Source organism: Macaca fascicularis, chromosome 1 (assembly GCF_037993035.2).
Source record: "Macaca fascicularis isolate 582-1 chromosome 1, T2T-MFA8v1.1".
NCBI lineage: Eukaryota > Metazoa > Chordata > Mammalia > Primates > Cercopithecidae > Macaca > Macaca fascicularis.
The window spans coordinates 114,850,474-114,868,346 of NC_088375.1; the positions used below are offsets into that span (position 1 = coordinate 114,850,474).

The 17,873-nt window shown below is 43.7% G+C and overlaps 1 pseudogene; it reads right to left on the reverse strand.

Moving 5' to 3' along the window:
• Window positions 1-2,065: 2,065 nt before the first annotated feature.
• LOC123567444 (3 beta-hydroxysteroid dehydrogenase/Delta 5-->4-isomerase type 1-like) lies at window positions 2,066-13,570 on the reverse strand (annotated as a pseudogene).
• Between the last annotated feature and the right edge of the window lie 4,303 nt (window positions 13,571-17,873).

Below are 17,873 nucleotides of genomic sequence, written 5' to 3' on the forward strand. Positions count from 1 at the left end.
CTCTGAATCAGTCTGGTCCTGGACTTTTTTTCGTTGGTAGACTATTAATGATTGCCACAATTTCAGAACCTGTTACTGGTTTATTCAGAGATTCAGCTTCTTCCTGATTTAGTCTTGGGAGGGTGTAAGTGTCCAGGAATTTATCTATTTCTTCTAGATTTTCTAGTTTATTCACATAGAGGTGTTTATAGTATTCTCTGATGGTAGTTTGTATTTCTGTGGGATCAATGGTGATATCCCCTTTACCATTTTTAATGCATCTATTTGATTTTCTTTCTCTCTTTTCTTTTTTATTGGTTTTGCTAGCAGTCTATCTTTTTTATTGATCTTAAAAAAAAAAAAAAAAAAAAAAAAAAAAAAAAAACCAGCTCCTGGATTCATTGATTTTTTTGAAGGTTTTTTGTGTCTCTGTCTCCTTCAGTTCTGCTCCGATCTTAGTTATTTCTTGCCTTCTGCTAGCTTTTGAAGTTGTTTGCTCTTGCTTCTCTAGTTCTTTTAATTGTGATGTTAAGGTGTCAATTTAAGATATTGCCTGCTTTCTCTTGTGGGCATTTAGTGCTATAAATTTCCCTCTACACACGGCTTTAAATGTGTCCCAGAGATTCTGGTACGTTGTGTCTTTGTTTTCATTGGTTTCAAAGAACATTTTTATTTCTGCCTTCATTTTGTTATTTACCCAGTAGTCATTCAGGAGCAGGCTGTTCAGTTTCCATGTAGTTGTGTGGTTCTGAGTGAGTTTCTTAACCCTGAATTCTAGTTTGAATCCACTGTGGTCTGAGAGACAGTTGTGATTTCTGTTCTTTTACACTTGCTGAGGAGTGTTTTACTTCCAATTATGTGGTCAATTTTAGAGAAGTCATGTGGTGCTGAGAAGAATGTATTTTCTGTTGATTTGGGGTGTAGAGTTCTGTAGCTGTTTTTATTAGGTCCGCTGGTGCTGAGCTGAGTTCAAGTCCTGGATATCCTTGTTTACCTTCTCTCTAGTTGATCTGTCTAATATTGACAGTGGGGTGTTAAAATCTCCCATTACGATTGTGTGGGAGTCTAAGTCTCTTTTGCAGGTCTCTAAGGACTTGCTTTATGAATCTGGGTGCTCCTGTATGGGGTGCATATTTATTTAGGACAGTTAGCTCTTCTTGGTGAAGTGATCCCTTTACCATTATGTAGTGGTCTTCTTTGTCTTTTTTGATTTTTGTTGGTTTAAAGTCTGTTTTATCAGAGACTAGGATTGTAGTCCCTGTTTTTTTTGTTTTGTTTTGTTTTGTTTTGTTTTGTTTTTTGCTTTCCATTTGCTTTCCATTTGCTTGGTAGATCTTCCTCTATCCCTTTATTTTGAGCCTATGTGTGTCTATGCACGTGAGATGGGTCTCCTGAATACAGCACACTGATGGGTCTTGAGTCTTCATCCAATTTGCCAGTATGTGTCTTTTAATTGGGGCATTTAGCCCATTTACATTTAAGGTTATTATTGTTATATTTGAATTTGATTCTGTCATTATGATGTTAGCTGATTATTTTGCCCATTAATTGATGCAATTTCTTCACAGTGTCGATGGTCTTTACCATTTGGCGTGTTTTTGCAGTGGCTGGTTTTGCAGTGGTTGTTCCTTTCCATGTTTAGTGCTTCCTTCAGGAGCCTTGTAAGGCAGGCCTAGTGGTGACAAAATCTTTCAGCATTTGTTTGTCTGTAAAGGATTTTATTTCTCCTTCACTTATGAAGCTTAGTTTGGCTGAATATGAGTTTCTGGTTGAAAATTCTTTTCTTTAAGAATGTTGAGGCCGGGCGCGGTGGCTCAAGCCTGTAATCCCAGCACTTTGGGAGGCCGAGACGGGTGGATCACGAGGTCAGGAGATCGAGACCATCCTGGCTAACCCGGTGAAACCCCGTCTCTACTAAAAAATACAAAAAACTAGCCGGGCGAGGTGGCAGGCGCCTGTAGTCCCAGCTACTCGGGAGGCTGAGGCAGGAGAATGGCGTAAACCTGGGAGGCGGAGCTTGCAGTGAGCTGAGATCTGGCCACAGCACTCCAGCCTGGGCAACAGAGCGAGACTCCGTCTCAAAAAAAAAAAAAAAAAAAAAAAATGTTGAATATTGGCCCCCACTCTCTTCTGACTTGCAGGGTTTCTGCTGAGAGATCCACTGTTAGTCTGATGGTCTTCCGTTTGTGGGTAACTCAACCTTTCTCTCTGGCTGCTCTTAACATTTTTTCCTTCATTTCAACCTTGGTGAATCTGATGATTATGTGTCTTGGGGTTGCTCTTCTCGAGGAGCATCTTTTTGGTGTTCTCTGTTTTTCCTGAATTTGAATGTTGGCCTGCCTTGCTAGGTTGGGGAAGTTCTCCTGAATAATATCCTGAACAGTGTTTTCTAACTTGGTTCCATTCTACCTGTCACTTTCAGGTATACCAGTCAAATGTAGATTTGGTCTTTTCATATAGTGCCATATTTCTTGTAGGCTTTGTTCATTTCTTTACACTCTTTTTTCTCTAATCTTGTCTTCTCACTTTATTTCATTAGTTTAATCTTCAATCACTGATATCCTTTCTTCCACTTGATTGAATTGGCTGTTGAAGCTTGTGCATGCATCACAAAGTTTTCATTCCATGGTTTTGAGCTCCATCAGGTCATTTAATATGTTCTCTACACTGTTTATTCTAGTTAACCATTCATCTAACCTTTTTTCAAGGCTTTTAGCTTCCGTGCAATGGGTTAGAACATGCTTCTTTAGCTCAGAGAAGTTTGTTATTACCAAAGTTCTGAAGCCTACTTCTGTCAACTCGTCAAACTCATTCTCTGTCCAGTTTTGTTCCCTTGCTGGTGAGGAGCTGTGATCCTTTGGAGGAGAAGAGGCACTCTGTTTTTTTGGAATTTTCAGCTTTTCTGCTCTGGTTTCTCCCCATCTTTGTGGTTTTGTCTACCTTTGGTCTTTGATGTTGGTGACTGTGACCTACAGATGTGGTTTTGGTGTGGAAGTCCTTTTTGTTGATGTGGATACTATTCCTTTCTATGTGTTAGTTTTTATTCTAACAGTCAGACCCCTCAGCTGCAGGTCTGTTGGAGTTTGCTGGATGTCCACGCCAGACCCTGTTTGCCTGGGTATCACCAGTGGAGGCTGCAGAGCAGCAAGTATTGCTGCCTGATCCTTCCTCTGGAAGCTTCATCCCAGAGGGGCTCCTGCCTGTTTGAGGGGTCTGTCAGCCCCTACTGGGAGGTGTTTTCCAGTCTGGCTACACAGGGGTCAGGGACCTGCTAGAAGAGGTAGTCTGTCTGTTCTTGGATCTCAAATGCCGTGCTGAGAGAAGCACTGCTCTCTTTAGAGCTGTCAGACAGGGACATTTAAGTCTGTACAAGCTGTCTGCTGCCTTTTGTTCTACTATGCCCTGCCCCCAGAGGTGGAATCTATAGAGGCAGTAGGCCTTGCTAAGCTGCAGTGGGCTCTGCCTAGTCCACGCTTCCCAGCCTCTTTGTTTACACTGTGAGCTACTCAAGCCTCAGCAATGGCAGACACCCCTCCCCTCCGTCAAGCTACAGCATTGCCAGTATATCTTCCTCTAGACTGCTGCGCTAGCAGTAAGCAAGGCTCCATAGGCATGGGACCCACTGAGCAAGGCATAGAAGGGTGTCTCCTGGTCTGCTGGTTGCTAAGACTGCGGGAAAAGCACAGTATTTGGTCAGGAGTGTACCTTTTCTCCACGAAAGTCTGTCACGGTTTCCCTTGGTGAGGAAAGGGAAATCCCCGATCCCTTGTGCTTCCCAGAGGAGGCAACTCCCCACCCTGCTTTAGCTTGCCCTCTGTGGGCTGCACCCACTGTCCAACCAGTCCCAGTGAGATGAACCAGGTACCTCAGTTGGAAATGCAGATATCACCCGTCTTCTGCATCGATCTCGCTCGGAGCTGCAGATCGGAGCTGTTCCTATTTGGCCATCTTGGAAGTGACCACTGGGTGTTGCATTTTTCACATTACCACACTGCCTGGGGCCATTCCCCCCTGATGCTGGTGCTGATCATCTGTTCCTTGGGGTTTTGAAGATGGTGGTAACCTGTTCATCTGGGCCAGAATATGGTTCCCTTTTCTTTTCAGAATGAACACTGAAACTAACTCCATTGTGGTAATCAAATTCAACTGAGTAATGATCTGTTAATTTCCTGTGTAAGAAAAAAGCCATCTTGATATTGGGTGTGACTCTTATCATTGCTGTGATACACAAAGGTCCAGAGGGAGACAGCTTCCTCTCCCCACACTCTGGACCCACAGCAACCTACTCATCTGCTTCAGTTCAACTCTGTCCCTGGTGCACATGACAGTGTTTCTTTTGACAGTGTTTTCATTGATTGGTTAATGACTATGTCATCACTGGAAGTCACCAAACTTGTCTTTATTGGCCTCCACTCTTCAGGGAAATTGAGAAGAATGAGAGAACCAGTGATTAAAGAGGAGATGGAGGGAAGAAAGAGGCTAAGGATGTGGAAGAATAAAAGAAGAAAGGATATGATTTAAAGAAGAGAAGGAGAAAGAAGAGAGAGACAGTTAAACCTGGGGATGTGCGATAGTAGACTTCTAATTTTGGGCTGAGTAGAAAGTATATTTTGGGGGAAGTTCACACTTGTTTTATTTACTTGCCCAGGAACCCATGGTGTGGCTCATTGTGTGATTTGAAAGGGTGAAATGCAGGGTTATGTATGATCAGAATGGCCAACACACGTATAGCCAGTGTGTTCTAGAGACCTTCAAGGAAATTGGCACTGAAGCTGGTGGAGGCCTGGTGCAATTTTGCTTCTCTCTGCCCTGCTAAGGGCCGTTAAGAAAGACATGCAAACTCTTTCAGACACCCCTCAGGGATTCTCCTGGGTTCTAGAGATTCCCCTGTACCGGACTGGTCAAGAAAGAGGTAACCCCAAAAAGCTGGGACTATCCCAAGTATCAGCACCCCATGCTCCAGTGCTCTGCTATACCATTGGTAAGACCAGTTCAGGCTGCATAATTCCATGGAAAGATAAGGACTTTCAAGGCCAACTTCCTGGTAACAGGCCTAGCCACTAATTTGTTAGTGTAACTGTGAACAGGTTTCCTCAATGGTAAAATGGGAATAGTCACCCCCACATGATAGGTTTCTGATGAGTACTGAGTAAGGGAATATATGTCATATGTAGGTCATGTTGTACATGCCTGAAACATAGCAGGGCTTATTCAGTCTTCATCGCCCTTCCGGATGCTCCCACTACTCTGCCCACCCCACAACCCTGGCTTCATACTACTCTCCTAAGTTAAAGATGGTGATACCTGGAAATGAAAAGAAAAGGAGGGAACTATGTATTAACAGAAACTACGCCTCCCTCCAGGTTAAGCATTAAAACATTTATTACTCTTTATATTGAACTGTGTGAAGAAGTAGGAGATTTGAAAGAAAAGATTCTTTCTCGTTTAAGAGGAGAAATGGAGTTCTAGTAGTTAAAAACGACCCTCAAGTTAAAAGAGACCACAATTGTTCAGAATCAGCCACTGAGTTTTGGAAAAAGCAAATCACATCGTCTTTCTTCTGGTATATGATTAGGACAGAAAGCTTCTGGCTGGGCCAGGGACTGGGCAGGTTTTGAGGACATGAGGAAGACAATAAGTTGGCTGTTATGTGAAAGGGAGGCAGCAGGACCTGGGCTTGTGCCCTTGTCACCTTCTGTATGAAGCCAGGAGGGTGGAGCTTGAAGACATCTCCTAACAATACCCACATGCACATCTCTGTCATCCTTAAATCACTGAGTCTTGGACTTCAGGGTCTCCTTGTGCCGGTCCACAAGGGAACCAACCCACTCCACGGTTTTCTGCTTGGCTTCCTCCCAGCTGTAGAGCGGCTCATACGCCAGATCTCGCTGAGCCTTCTTGTAAGAGAAGGTGAACACGCTATTTGACAATGTCACTGTGTGGCGGTTGAAGGGTGGTCCATAGGTATAAACTGGCCTCAGTAGGAGGCTCACTATTTCCAGCAGGGAACCACTATTTCCAGTACATCAGGGCTAAAGGAAGGCTCCATCTGGAATCAAGGCAGAGGCCTCTCTCTTTACTCAGGGTGTAACTAAGGTTATCATAGCTTTGGTGAGGTGTGTCATCTGAGATATAGTAGAACTGTCCTTGGACACTTGGAGCCTTCTTGGGGTCCTGCAGGGCCCTCATGGCCACAATGTGGGCCCAGGCCACGTTGTCAACATAGACTGGGTTGACTCTGGAGAACTTGCTGAAACTTGACAGGATCCGTTGTTGTTCAGGGCCTCATTTATACCAGCAGAAAGGATTGGGCTTCCTTCCCCATAGATAACCATTGGTCTTAAGGCACAAGTGTGCATTGTGCCACCATTTTTCAGAGTCCACCCATTAGCCGCCAGCACAGCCTTCTCAGCAAGCTTTTTGCTGTATGCGTACGGTGTGGACCATGTGTTTTCCAAAGGCTCTTCTTCATGGCCGTTCTGAATAATTTCCTTTTAGGAGTTGGGCCCGGCTACCTCTAGGGTACTGGTGTAGATGAAGATTGGCACAGTAGCTTGGACACAGGCCTCCAACAGAAGCTGGGTAACTACCAACAAAAAGCATGCTGTCAGTGTCAGGAAATATAACTAAGGCGCCCCAACCACATGCATAGATATTCATTCTCAAGTGCAGTGGTTATAACAGACTCGGGGTCCATTCTTCTGTGACTCTGACTGAGACTGGGCCATGCTACAGCCATAGGAAAAACACCAAAATGAAAAGAAACTGACATATGGGTTCTGGAGAGCAAGAATTTCTAGACTTTTGGGTGTATGGATGTGTGTGTGTGTGTATGTGTGTGTGTGTGTACTGTAATTTTGGCAAAGGACCTAGAGTTATCACTTTATATTTTGTCAAATAATGATGTGAAAAATTGTAATGTGACATCAGTATCATTAAAGGCAGATTATTAAAAACTGAAAAATCAGGAAGCTATACTCTGAGAATATGGACAGTCCCAGTCCTTAGGCAGAAAAGGGCAGTGGAAGAATTTATGTCACACACATACCCATACACAGTTGTATATAAGCAATATACACTCTTAAATATACTCTTAAATATACATACAATTGCTGGTATTTTTCTCATTTTGAGTGGACTGATAAAACTTAGTCACAAGGACCATTCCTGGAGTCATTGAGCAAACAGTGGCTTGTGGGGAGGTGTTGGAAACCCACACTCTTTTCCTGATTGTGTGTTCCCTGGGAAAGCTGCTTCCAATTCTGGCTGTGACTCTGTTTACCTGGTTATGTAAAGTCAGGGTGATAAACCTTCCCTTAAGCCCTACCCTGGCATTTCCTGTGGAGCCTGGTGGAGGACTGGGGAGAAGAGTGTGCCCTCTGCTGGTAACACCTGCACTGGGAGGACCTGGCAGCATCCCCTGAGCTGTGTGGAAGTGAAGCTCATGGAGGTGCTCGGAGTGCCTTCCCTTGAAGAAGCAAGGAATTTCCTAGGTAAGGATTATTATTTTTTCTTTTTCTTTTTCTTTTTTTTGGCCCAGTTTAAAGTCTCTGTGGAATTTGAGTTTCTGGAGAGACAGCCTCATATTTTCAACAATTAATCTGGTGGCAGAGAAAGTAGTTTACTTTCAAGGGGGAAATGACCAACATTGTGAAATGTTTTCTAAGCCTTGGAGTGATAATGGTTTAGGAAACAGATGCCTCTAACACTTCTCCTGTCATTTCACAGTTCTTGTCATTGGGAGCTGTGGAGAGTTAAGAATTCAAATGAAAAACTGGTTATTCTTAACACCCCACTTGTACTCTAGGGGTACTGAAAGGTATGCGTAAATAGAAACTGGAAGGGATTTTTCTATCTTTCTTTCTTTTCTTTTCTTTCTTTTTTTTTTTTTTTTTTTTGACGGTGCTGGAGACTCAAAATCAATTAGTTCAGTTAGAAAAGGCATCAGAGTAGATTGAATGTGGAGGGCCAGGCCCACGGTTGGGTGTTGTGGTGCTGAAGAGACTGGACTCTGGGAATCAGATGGTGAGACTGCATGACAAGATTCCTTAAGGAAATGTGTCTGAATTTAAAGTGGTTTGGAAAGCTGCAATTCAGGAAGACCACCAAGACTTTAAGGGATGAGGATTAAATGAAGGTGCACTTTGGGCACATAGCATGAAACGGCTCTGTAATAGCAGGCCCTGCAGTGAGATGAAGAGATGGTATTTTGCATACTGGGAGACTCTTTTGTTAAGAAAATATTGTGAGAAAGCATGTGCTGGATAATTCTGTCCTGACAGACCTCTGTGAACCAGCTTTGCTAGTTCTCTTGAGAGAATTTCTTTGAGGTGGGCAGGAGGGCTCTGAAAGTTCTTGATATGGAAGTGCTGGGAAGGGAAGAGCATGGTCCCTTTAAATGATATGGGAGTGGGGAAGGGAAGTGCTGGGTGAAGGAGAGTGTGGTCTCTGGCTAGGCCTCCACTTCCAGGAACCTAGATGAGGACAAGCATTTTCTGCCCCAATGTTGCATTTCCCAAGACCACCCTGGCCTGCCATGCCCCCATTCTGTGCCTATAAAAACCACCCAAGACCCCAACAGGCACATGCACAAGCTGCTGGGCAATGAGAGAAGCAGATTGGCAGAAGAAGACAGACGATGCTGGATGTCAGGAGGGGCACACATCAGCAGAGGAACACATCAGCAGAGGAATACATGGGCAGCTGGACTTTGGGAGAAACACACCCACTGGCAAAATGATGTGGAGTTTTCCTGGGGCAGTAGGTTAAGAGTTAGGTAATTCAGCAGCTGACTCCAGAGAAAAACCCTCGCCTTCTGGCATCCCCCAGCTGCTGAGAGCTACCTCCACTCAATAAAACCTTGCACTCATTCTGCCAGCCCAGGTGTGATCCAATTGCGTTGGTAACCAAAGCAACAACGCGAGATATAGAAAGCCCTCTGAATTTCCGATAAGGTAGAGGGTCTACTGTAGCTTGTTAAAACAAGCTGCCTATAGATGTCAAAACTAAAAGAGCAAGACTAAAAGAGCACCGTGTAACACACACCCACTGGGGTTTCAGGAACTGTAAACATTCACCCCAGGCAGAGTCGGAGTCCCACAACCTGCCTCTCTATATGCTCCCGTAGAGGTCTGAGCAGTGAAACACTGAAGAAGCAAGCCACACCCCTATTGCATGTCATCAGCCTACATACAAGATTTAAAATGATGACTGTGGTGGCACCTGGAAGGTTTGATTCTGTCCCACAGAGGCAAAGAGTGGCTGGATATCAAGAATCTGAAGTTGGAGTTTAGTTGACTTTTGACTGGAGCCACAATAGAAAGAGTGGCCTTTAGAGTCACACAGGAGTGAGTTTAAAGTCTAATTCTCCTACTTACTTACTTACCTGGGGGGCCTTGGACAAGTTACTTGCCATCTCTAGCACTGGTTTCCTCATGTAAAAAACTGAAGGTAGCAGCTTTGAACTCCCCCAGTTGGTAGTGATCAGCAAAGACACTTGGCCCAGAGCACAGCAGGTGTTCAGTGGAGGGACTTCCCTTCCTTTGTTGTTTATCTTTCTCATCTTGCTCCGTTTTCTCCCAAGCTACTGTGCCTTTATCATTGATGTTCATGATAGACTCTCTGTGAGGGACACCAATGAAATCAATGATACAGGCAGTGTAGATGATGACTGAGATGTCCTGGCAGGCTCTCTTCAGGCATGACTCATCCAGAATGTCTCCTTCCAGCACTGTCAGCTTGGTCTTGTTCTGGAGCTCTGTGTGAACACGGGTCAGGTGATCGGAACATTTCTGAAACTGGCTTGGAAGTTTCCTGATAAAGATGATGTTACATAGGTGTTCGGGAATGGTTAGAGTCATGGTGTTGGGGTGCAGGGTGTACATTCCATGGAAGGAACAAGTAAACAAAGACACAGAAGTCAGAATATGTAGCAATTTATTGGGAAAGAGCAAACATCTGTTTCTACCCCATCTCATTTCAGAAAAGTAATCTGAGCAATGAGCTCTCAGGTGTGCCCAGAATATAAGCATTTCTAGAGTCATGGAAAGCTCACCAAAATTTTTAGAGAGAGTAGAGTGATTGTGGAGAGTTGGGTATAAGAAGAAAAAGTTTGAATTTAATTCTGTAGGTAATGCGGGATCATGATTTTGGGTCTCCAGCACCACGTCAGAGAAACCCTTTATTTATATTTGGAATAAGTAGAGAACCAGGCAGGGCATGGTGGCTCACATCTGTAATTCCAGCACTTTGGGAGGCTGAGGTGGGCTGATTGCTTGCACCCAGGAGGTCAAGACCAGCCTGGACAGCCTCATGAAACCCCGTCTCTACTAAAAATACAAAAATTAGCCAGGCTTAGTGGTGCGTGCCCATAGTCCTAGCTGCTCAGGAGGCTGAAGCAGGAGGATGAATGAAGCCCAGGAGGTGAAGGTGGCAGTGAGCAGAGATCATGCCTCTGCACTCCAGTCTTGGTGGCACAGCCAAACCCTGTTTCCAAAAAAAAAAAGAGAGAGAGAGAAACAGAAGCAGAATTATGATGTGGAGAGTCAACCTTGGCTTGAGGATATAAAATGGACTGGTATAGGGGATATGAGAAAGTAAGATAATTAAGAGATTAACCAGAGTATCTATGCCAAAGTTTCAATGAGGACCGGAAGCAGGGTCTAGCAGTGGAAGCAGAGGAGGGGAGAGATACAACAGGTTTGAATTTCAGACCTTACCTTGAAGGTCTTGATACCTACTGGATCTGGGCTGAGAGAAAAAGAAGACAAAATCACCCCTGTGGTTTCCTGCTTGGGCAATTGGGAGGAGAGTGGAGCCATTACTAGGGAATTGTGGATGGGCCTAAATGAGGAATTTCCATGAAAAACTCTTATAAGATATCAAAAGCAGAAAACAATGCTGAAAGTTAGCGACCAATGAACTAATATTCCAGCTGTCTAACCGAGGGCAGTGGTTACAACTTTAATGTCTTCAGGCTCCTCTGAAATCCCCAAGACATGATGCTAACAGTAAAGTTGTCACCTGGAATTAGCCCACGCCATGAACACTGTGGTACATGGAGCTTGGATAAATACTCTACGCTTGTTTGTGCTTTACAATCTGCATACCACTCACAGCTTTCTTATTTCCTTTTACAGCAATCTCATGAGATAGGTTTTCTGAGTCCCACTTTATTGGTGAGGAAACTTAGGATCAGAGAGGTTAAGGGACAGATCTAAGGTCATGTTTCTAGTGGAGACTCAAACTTGCCCACCCCACCTCCAAGCCTCGTACACTGTACACCAGGTACAGGACTGGCTGTTTAAATAAACTTTTCTGAGAAAGTTCAACTGAAATTGGCAACAAAGGCCAAAGAACAGTGAGAGTAAAATTCAGAGTGAAAAATTCAAGACTGGAGCAATTCCTTCCAGGGGTTCAGATGGGACCATTTACTCTCCTGATGCCTCTGTCATGTTTTGTCTACTCCCAGCCCCTTCCTATTGCCAGGCAACTCCAAGGAGGCCCTGCAATGGGGGAGGCAGGGAAGAGGCTGCTGGGGAGGAGGTGGGTGACAGCCTGAGAGTGGAATTTTCTCTGGTTCTATTTCCACCTCTGCACTTCCTGCTCCCTTCCTCTGCTTCCCCTTTGCTGCCAACTTCAGACAGACTGGCTCAAAGGAATTGCCTTTTCAAAGTTGAAGAAGTCTAAAGCCAAGAGAAAAGGCTCTTCCTCAGCGAGTTCACAGGGATCTAGAAACTAGGAATGGGGACTTTTTGATGGAGCCATAGTTCGCTCCTTCCTCAAGCTGCTAGACTAACTCTGTTTAAGAGTGCAGATGCTGCACTAGACTCTCGGGGCTCAAATCCAGGTTTGCCATATTCTAACTCTGGGACTTCCAGTGAGTTAGTTAACCTCTCTGTGTCTGTCTCCTAGTCTGTAAGAAAGGAGGATAATAATATTAACAATCTCATAGGGTTGCTATGAGTAACAATTGAGTCAGCACATGTAAAACATGTAGCACAGTGCCTGGCACAGAAAGAACACTGAAAGGATTCTCTGTTTTTATCTTCGTACAGGTCACTGTGCATCCGTTATATCCCCTGCCTTTTCACCATAAGGAACAATTCCTCTAGGCTGAGCATTGCTTTTTTCTGGTATTACATGTTAGATTGTAAATATTGGTGACACATAAGGATTACAAACATTTAATCTTGGTCTTGTGTTAATATTTGTTTGTGAAAGACACCATTAAAACAGAGGGTGGAGGAAATTGGAAGAGGTCTGAGAAGAGCAAAAGAGGAACAGAGTGTTGGGTGTGGTCCCTGAATGTTGTCAAGTGGGGGCTTCTCTGAGGGCAGGTCATGAGTCTCTATACTGCCAGAGCCCACATGAAGACACACAGTCCACCCAATCTCCTGGGTTGGGGAGGAGGACAGGGAATTGGGCACCCAGGGAGGCAAAGGGAGAGACTGAAGACCCACTTTGCCAAGCATCAGCTCTGGAGTCAAGTGACGAAGCCTCTGAAGGAAGCTCTGGTCTGAGCTGTGCTACACATTAATTAGATGGTCTTGGCAAGTTGCTTTATGTTTCAGGACCTTGATGGTTCATTGTTCAGTTGGATACAACCCCTTTTATACCCCTCATGGGGTTATTTGCACAAGGATCTGCTACACCAAATTCTGCAATTTCTTGATGATTGAGCAACAGAGACAAATGGTTAAAAAATAAAGCCATATATGAAAAATCGAAATGAGGCATATCTGGCCTCATACTGCCTCTTACTGTCTCTGCTCTGTGCTGTGCACTTGTGCACGAGTTTTCTCTCTCACTGATGCTCTCTCTCTCTTATCCTCTCTCTCTTTCTCACTCTTTCTCATGCATTCTCTGTCTTTCTCATTCTCTCTCTCTCTGATTTTCTCTCTCCCTCATTTTCTCTCTCTGTTTCGCTCTCTGGCACACACACACATACTTACACACTTGCCTATACCTTCACTTCTTTTTATTTGGCCTTCACTAAAGATGCCAAGGATGCTACAAAACAAAACAAAGCTCAGGGAGGTCTAGAGAGGCAGGGACCCACTGGTGAGGTCTCCAAGTCAATGGCATCCTTTGTGAATGTTGCAAAGCAATTGCCAAGACAAAAAGCCTCAGAACATAAAACAGTTGTAGACAAGAAAAATAACTGTTGTGGGATTTTCTAGATGAGAAGAAAATGGGCCTGGCGTCCAAAGTGGCTGCCTCTCAAGTTCTGGGTCAGGGCCAGAATCCAGTCTCTGGACACCCCATCCAGTGTCTTTCACACTATGCCATTTTATACTATTTAATATTCTTTTTATGATGACTGTGGATGTGGGATTGGCTTAGATTTGACTACAACTTTCTGTAACTTGCTAGAAAAGGTCCACCTCCCCACACCCATGCAGAGTTTAAAATGGAGCCACACACCCATGAATCAAGTTTGCTTACCAGAAAATTCCTCCCTCAGCTCTGGTCTGAAGGCCTTGTCCAAGGCCCTGATCTCCTTCAGCTCCTTCTCCTCCACCAAGAGGCAGGCGATCCTCTGACCCAGAAACCTTCCTGCTCCTGTCACAAGGCAGCTCCAGCCCATCATGGCCAATCCAAAGTAGCAGACAACACACTCCAGGAAACAGAAGATGCTGGGGAGCAGATCCGATTCTAGGGTGACCCTGGAGAGGGTTAAAAAAGAGGTCAAATGGTTATATACTCACACAGAGGCTTTATTTTCCTCCACACCATTTTTTTGCAAAAATTCCATGTCTTCACCATTTCCAGGAGTAGCTGAAAGAAAATAAAGAAACTCTAACTGTTAGATTGTTAAAAAGCTGGACAGAAGAGCCAGGGTGCTGGTCACTTCATCCCTTAAGGCAGCCCTGGAGCTTTATGCTCTGTGGCTCCTGGCTTTCACCTTATCACTTTGAACTCCTGCCACACACTCATTGCTCCTGTCTCGTCCAGCATCCCTTTTCTCAGAAGAAAAGTGACCTTTAATATATATCTCTAATTCTTCCCTGCAACAGGAAGAGAAGTCCAATTCTAAGGCTGCAGTGTGGTAAAGAGTCTTAGGTTTAGCCTTAACAGGACACTGGTGTGTTGATACCAGTTGTCTGGGATCCACAATCTGTGATCTTAAACTAGACTGAGAGAAATCTCCAAGTGTAATGTGAACTTTGCCTTTGTGCAGTAAATACATTTGGAGGGAAATCCACATGAGCTCATTCTCTCCTCTCTCAGAGTATCATTTGAAATCCTGCTGCAGTCTTGCAAAGTTTAGAAATTTGTAGTGGTGACAGCTCCAATTACTAAGTTTTATGGAGGTGACTTTCTTTCTTACTCAATATATCCAAAACCTCAGTTGCCGTTTTACCCTGGAGAACTCTGGGTTCCTAGATGAAGAACATCATTGAAGGAAGGCTATCTAGTGATAGTCACTTAATTATATGGCCTGTACTGTCGCTGTTGGTTACTATGGCATGAACGACGTGGGGAGAATACAGAAATGAAGACAAAGACAAAAGGATATGTTTTAAAACAAGGGGTCAGGGGGCTCCTTGTTTCTAGTGAGCAAAGGCAACTCTGAGCTTCTACAGCCCTTCGTATTTATTAGGTAGAAAGGGCAGGTAAGGAGAGGTAATGGTTGGTCAGCTGCTTGATTTATCACAGGTACACATAATTGCTTTCTTTATACAACAGGCTTCAGATGTTCCTATAGATAATCACAAGGAACACTGCACTGGGGGTGTGACTGCCCTCAGCACCCCTTCTGTCAGCAGATGTAGTTTGTCAGTTTTCCAACATCCTGCTTTCATGAGAACAGTTTTCTGTTTACTCAAATAGCCTCTAGTGGTATACTGAGTTGGTCATGACCCTCATTCTTTTCGGCCTGTAACATCTCCCCCTTTTTGTTTTTGCATTAATTGAATAAAGGTAATTGCAGGTTGTGCAGCTCTCAATTGCCATTTGGTGGTCCAGCTGATATTGCAGACTATGAACAAAAAAACCCCAGAAACATAGTAACATTAATCCAAGAGTTATAAAAAAGGCATTGAGGTGCTGTTTGAAGTAGTTCCAAGGGTTAAGGCTTTCTAAACATTGTTGGAATTCTGTTCAAGCTTTTAAAGAGGGCTGAAACACTTGAGTCTGCTTATTCAAGTTAAGGATTTTACTTTGTAAATCATTAAATCAAAAGCAACATTGGATGTGAAAGCTCCCTGTAAATGGGCCTTTACAAGGTCCCATGGATATTCACTTTTGTTATATTCCAAATTGGTCATGCAAATATGAGTATGGTTAAAATGACAATGCAATTCCTGCTGCAACTGCAAACTTTCTACTTGTTCTCCTAGCTCAGAACAGTAGTCTTTAACATTGCCACTTCTGTTTGTATCTCGGTGTTACTTTTATTTTGAAACATCCATGCCTGGTCGGCTGTGCAAGTCCAGTTTTCTACATATTGAGTTGTTTGAATGGAGCTGTGCATTGATACTGAGGACACCACAACAGAGGTTATTAATGTAACTAAGGAGACTATAGCAAAAATTATCATGCTTAAGGCTCTATGAGCACCATGAGTAAGCTGAGTTAAAAAGAGTTTTATGAGATGTAATGTGTGGGTGGCCACCCAAGGCTCAGACAAATTTACAGGAACTCGTAATCCAGGAATGTGACCTAGAATTATTAGGGTGGATATACTGTGTGTTTGTACTGTGCTATGATTAAGGCAATGATACAGTTGACAGGAATCACAAGTCAACTGGGCATTGTCCATCTGGAGTTGATCCTTTTTTGCTGCTAGAAAAACATAAGGATTAAAAACACAAATTGTAAATTGAGTGGTAATATTTTCTACAAGGGTAACATTAGACCTGCATTTACTGTTACTAGTATTGAATAGTGTTCTCACCCAAACGCTGCTATTCATAAATGGGACTGCTGCTTTCCATATCAACTTCTGAATTGGACCTCTCTTTCCTTGATAATGCCATTGAGGCAAACGTGGGCTAAAGCCTTCGTGGTATCAAGCAATTTGCACAGGAGATTGGGATTGAATCCCAAGATGGTGTAGTGAAGAGATGTTAAAGTTTCACCACCAGTGCCAGCGAAGTTCTTGCCATGAGGTCTGATGCTCATCTCTCCCAACAAAATGACCATGGGGACCCCAGTCAATAATGTCTTCCATTAGCATGGACTGTTGTCTAGCTAGGGGGCCAAGACACTGGGTCCAAGGAGGGGGTTAGAATGATCAAAGGGAGCCCATTCTGTATAATTAATACAATTTGGGCAATTGGGCCAGGAGTGATTACTAGCTATACCAGTAATATTCATAGAGCTAAGGCCTAATAGGTACATATATTTTCCATGGTAACTCAACCATGCCTGGGATTGAATTGTAAGGCAACTGTGATTGAGCGATGTATCCTGGGTGATGCATAAAGGAAGTCCCTCCAAAGGAGCCGTATAATTGATACCATTGTTCTGAGAGTCTAATTGCTCTATGTCAGGGGGAATTAGGGATCCTGGTGCCTGTGTTCCTTGATCATAATATATCTCAGGAGGAGTGTCACACCAGAGTACAGGTCATTCTGGTGGGCGGGTGGAAACATATGCCCAATATGCCTTTGCCTCTACACAGGGAAAACATACTGCATAGGATATTACAGCTAGCATGGCCTTAAACATGGAGTCAGGGGTTTTTGCCTGACCCTGATGCTCCAGCAGTTTCTCAGCTTCCTGTGTGATTTTATTGATCTGTCCACATGTTATGGGGGTTGATGTCTGTGTGACTCTGGTTGGCCCTTGCTGTGTCTTTGCATTCAGATTCAACTGGCTCATGGCTCGTCCTGGGGGAACCAGGCCCAGATTTGGGATCCATGGGTCCCTCCAGTCTCCCATTCCATGATCGCACACATCTTGAGGGCACCCACATGATTTGTCCATCTCCTGTAAAAACACAAGCATACCCTCATCCCCACATCAGTAAATGTACTGGGTCTTGCCATTGTCCTTTTTCCTGGGATTTCCATAATACCTTTGGTAAACTTTCTTTTTTCCCTGTAATATTTGTCAGTGTTGTTCTGCTGGACTCTCATTATCTGTACCAGGAGTCAAAAAATTTAAAGTAAATAAGGCTAAATGTAATTTTGTTTGAGGTGGTAGCTGGTCTCCTACTGCCCCTTTTTGTCTTTTCAAATACATTGTGATGTTTGATGTGCCCACTCTATAATGCCTTGTCCTTGGGGACTGTAAGGAATTCCTGTTTTATGAGTGATTGCCCATAACTGTAAAAAATTTTGAAAAGCGTGACTAACACAATCAGGTCCATTGTTAGCTTTTATTTGTTTAAGCACCCCCATATGGGCAAATGACGATAAACAATGTCATTGGACACGGTCAGCTGTTTCCCGTTTGACATGTGGCATGTACCATATGAGAGTAAGTATCTATAGTCACATGAACATAGCTAAGTTTGCCAAAGGCTGCTACATGTGTAACATCATCTGCCAGATTTCATTTGAAGCTAAGTCTCGTGGGCTACATCCTTCTACAGGTGTATCACCAGGGCCATGCTGACAAGTGGGGCAGGCTTGCACAATAGCTTGAGCCTGGGTGTGAGGTGCATGAAACATATGAGTAAGGGCAGAAGTGTTTTGATGCAGTAATGCATGAGAAGCTTGAGCTTGTTGAAATATAGAACCAATCAGTTTACCTGCTCTGTCATTACCTAAACATAGTGGCCCAGGAAGTTGTGTGTGAGAACAAATACGAGAAATATGAAAAGGAGCAGCACGAGAGTGAATAGCTTGCTGAAGTCTTCGAAACGAGTTAAACAGCTCTGGGTCTAGGGTCTTTTTTTTTTTTTTTTTTTTTTTTTTTTTTTTTTTTTTTTGTAGAAGAAC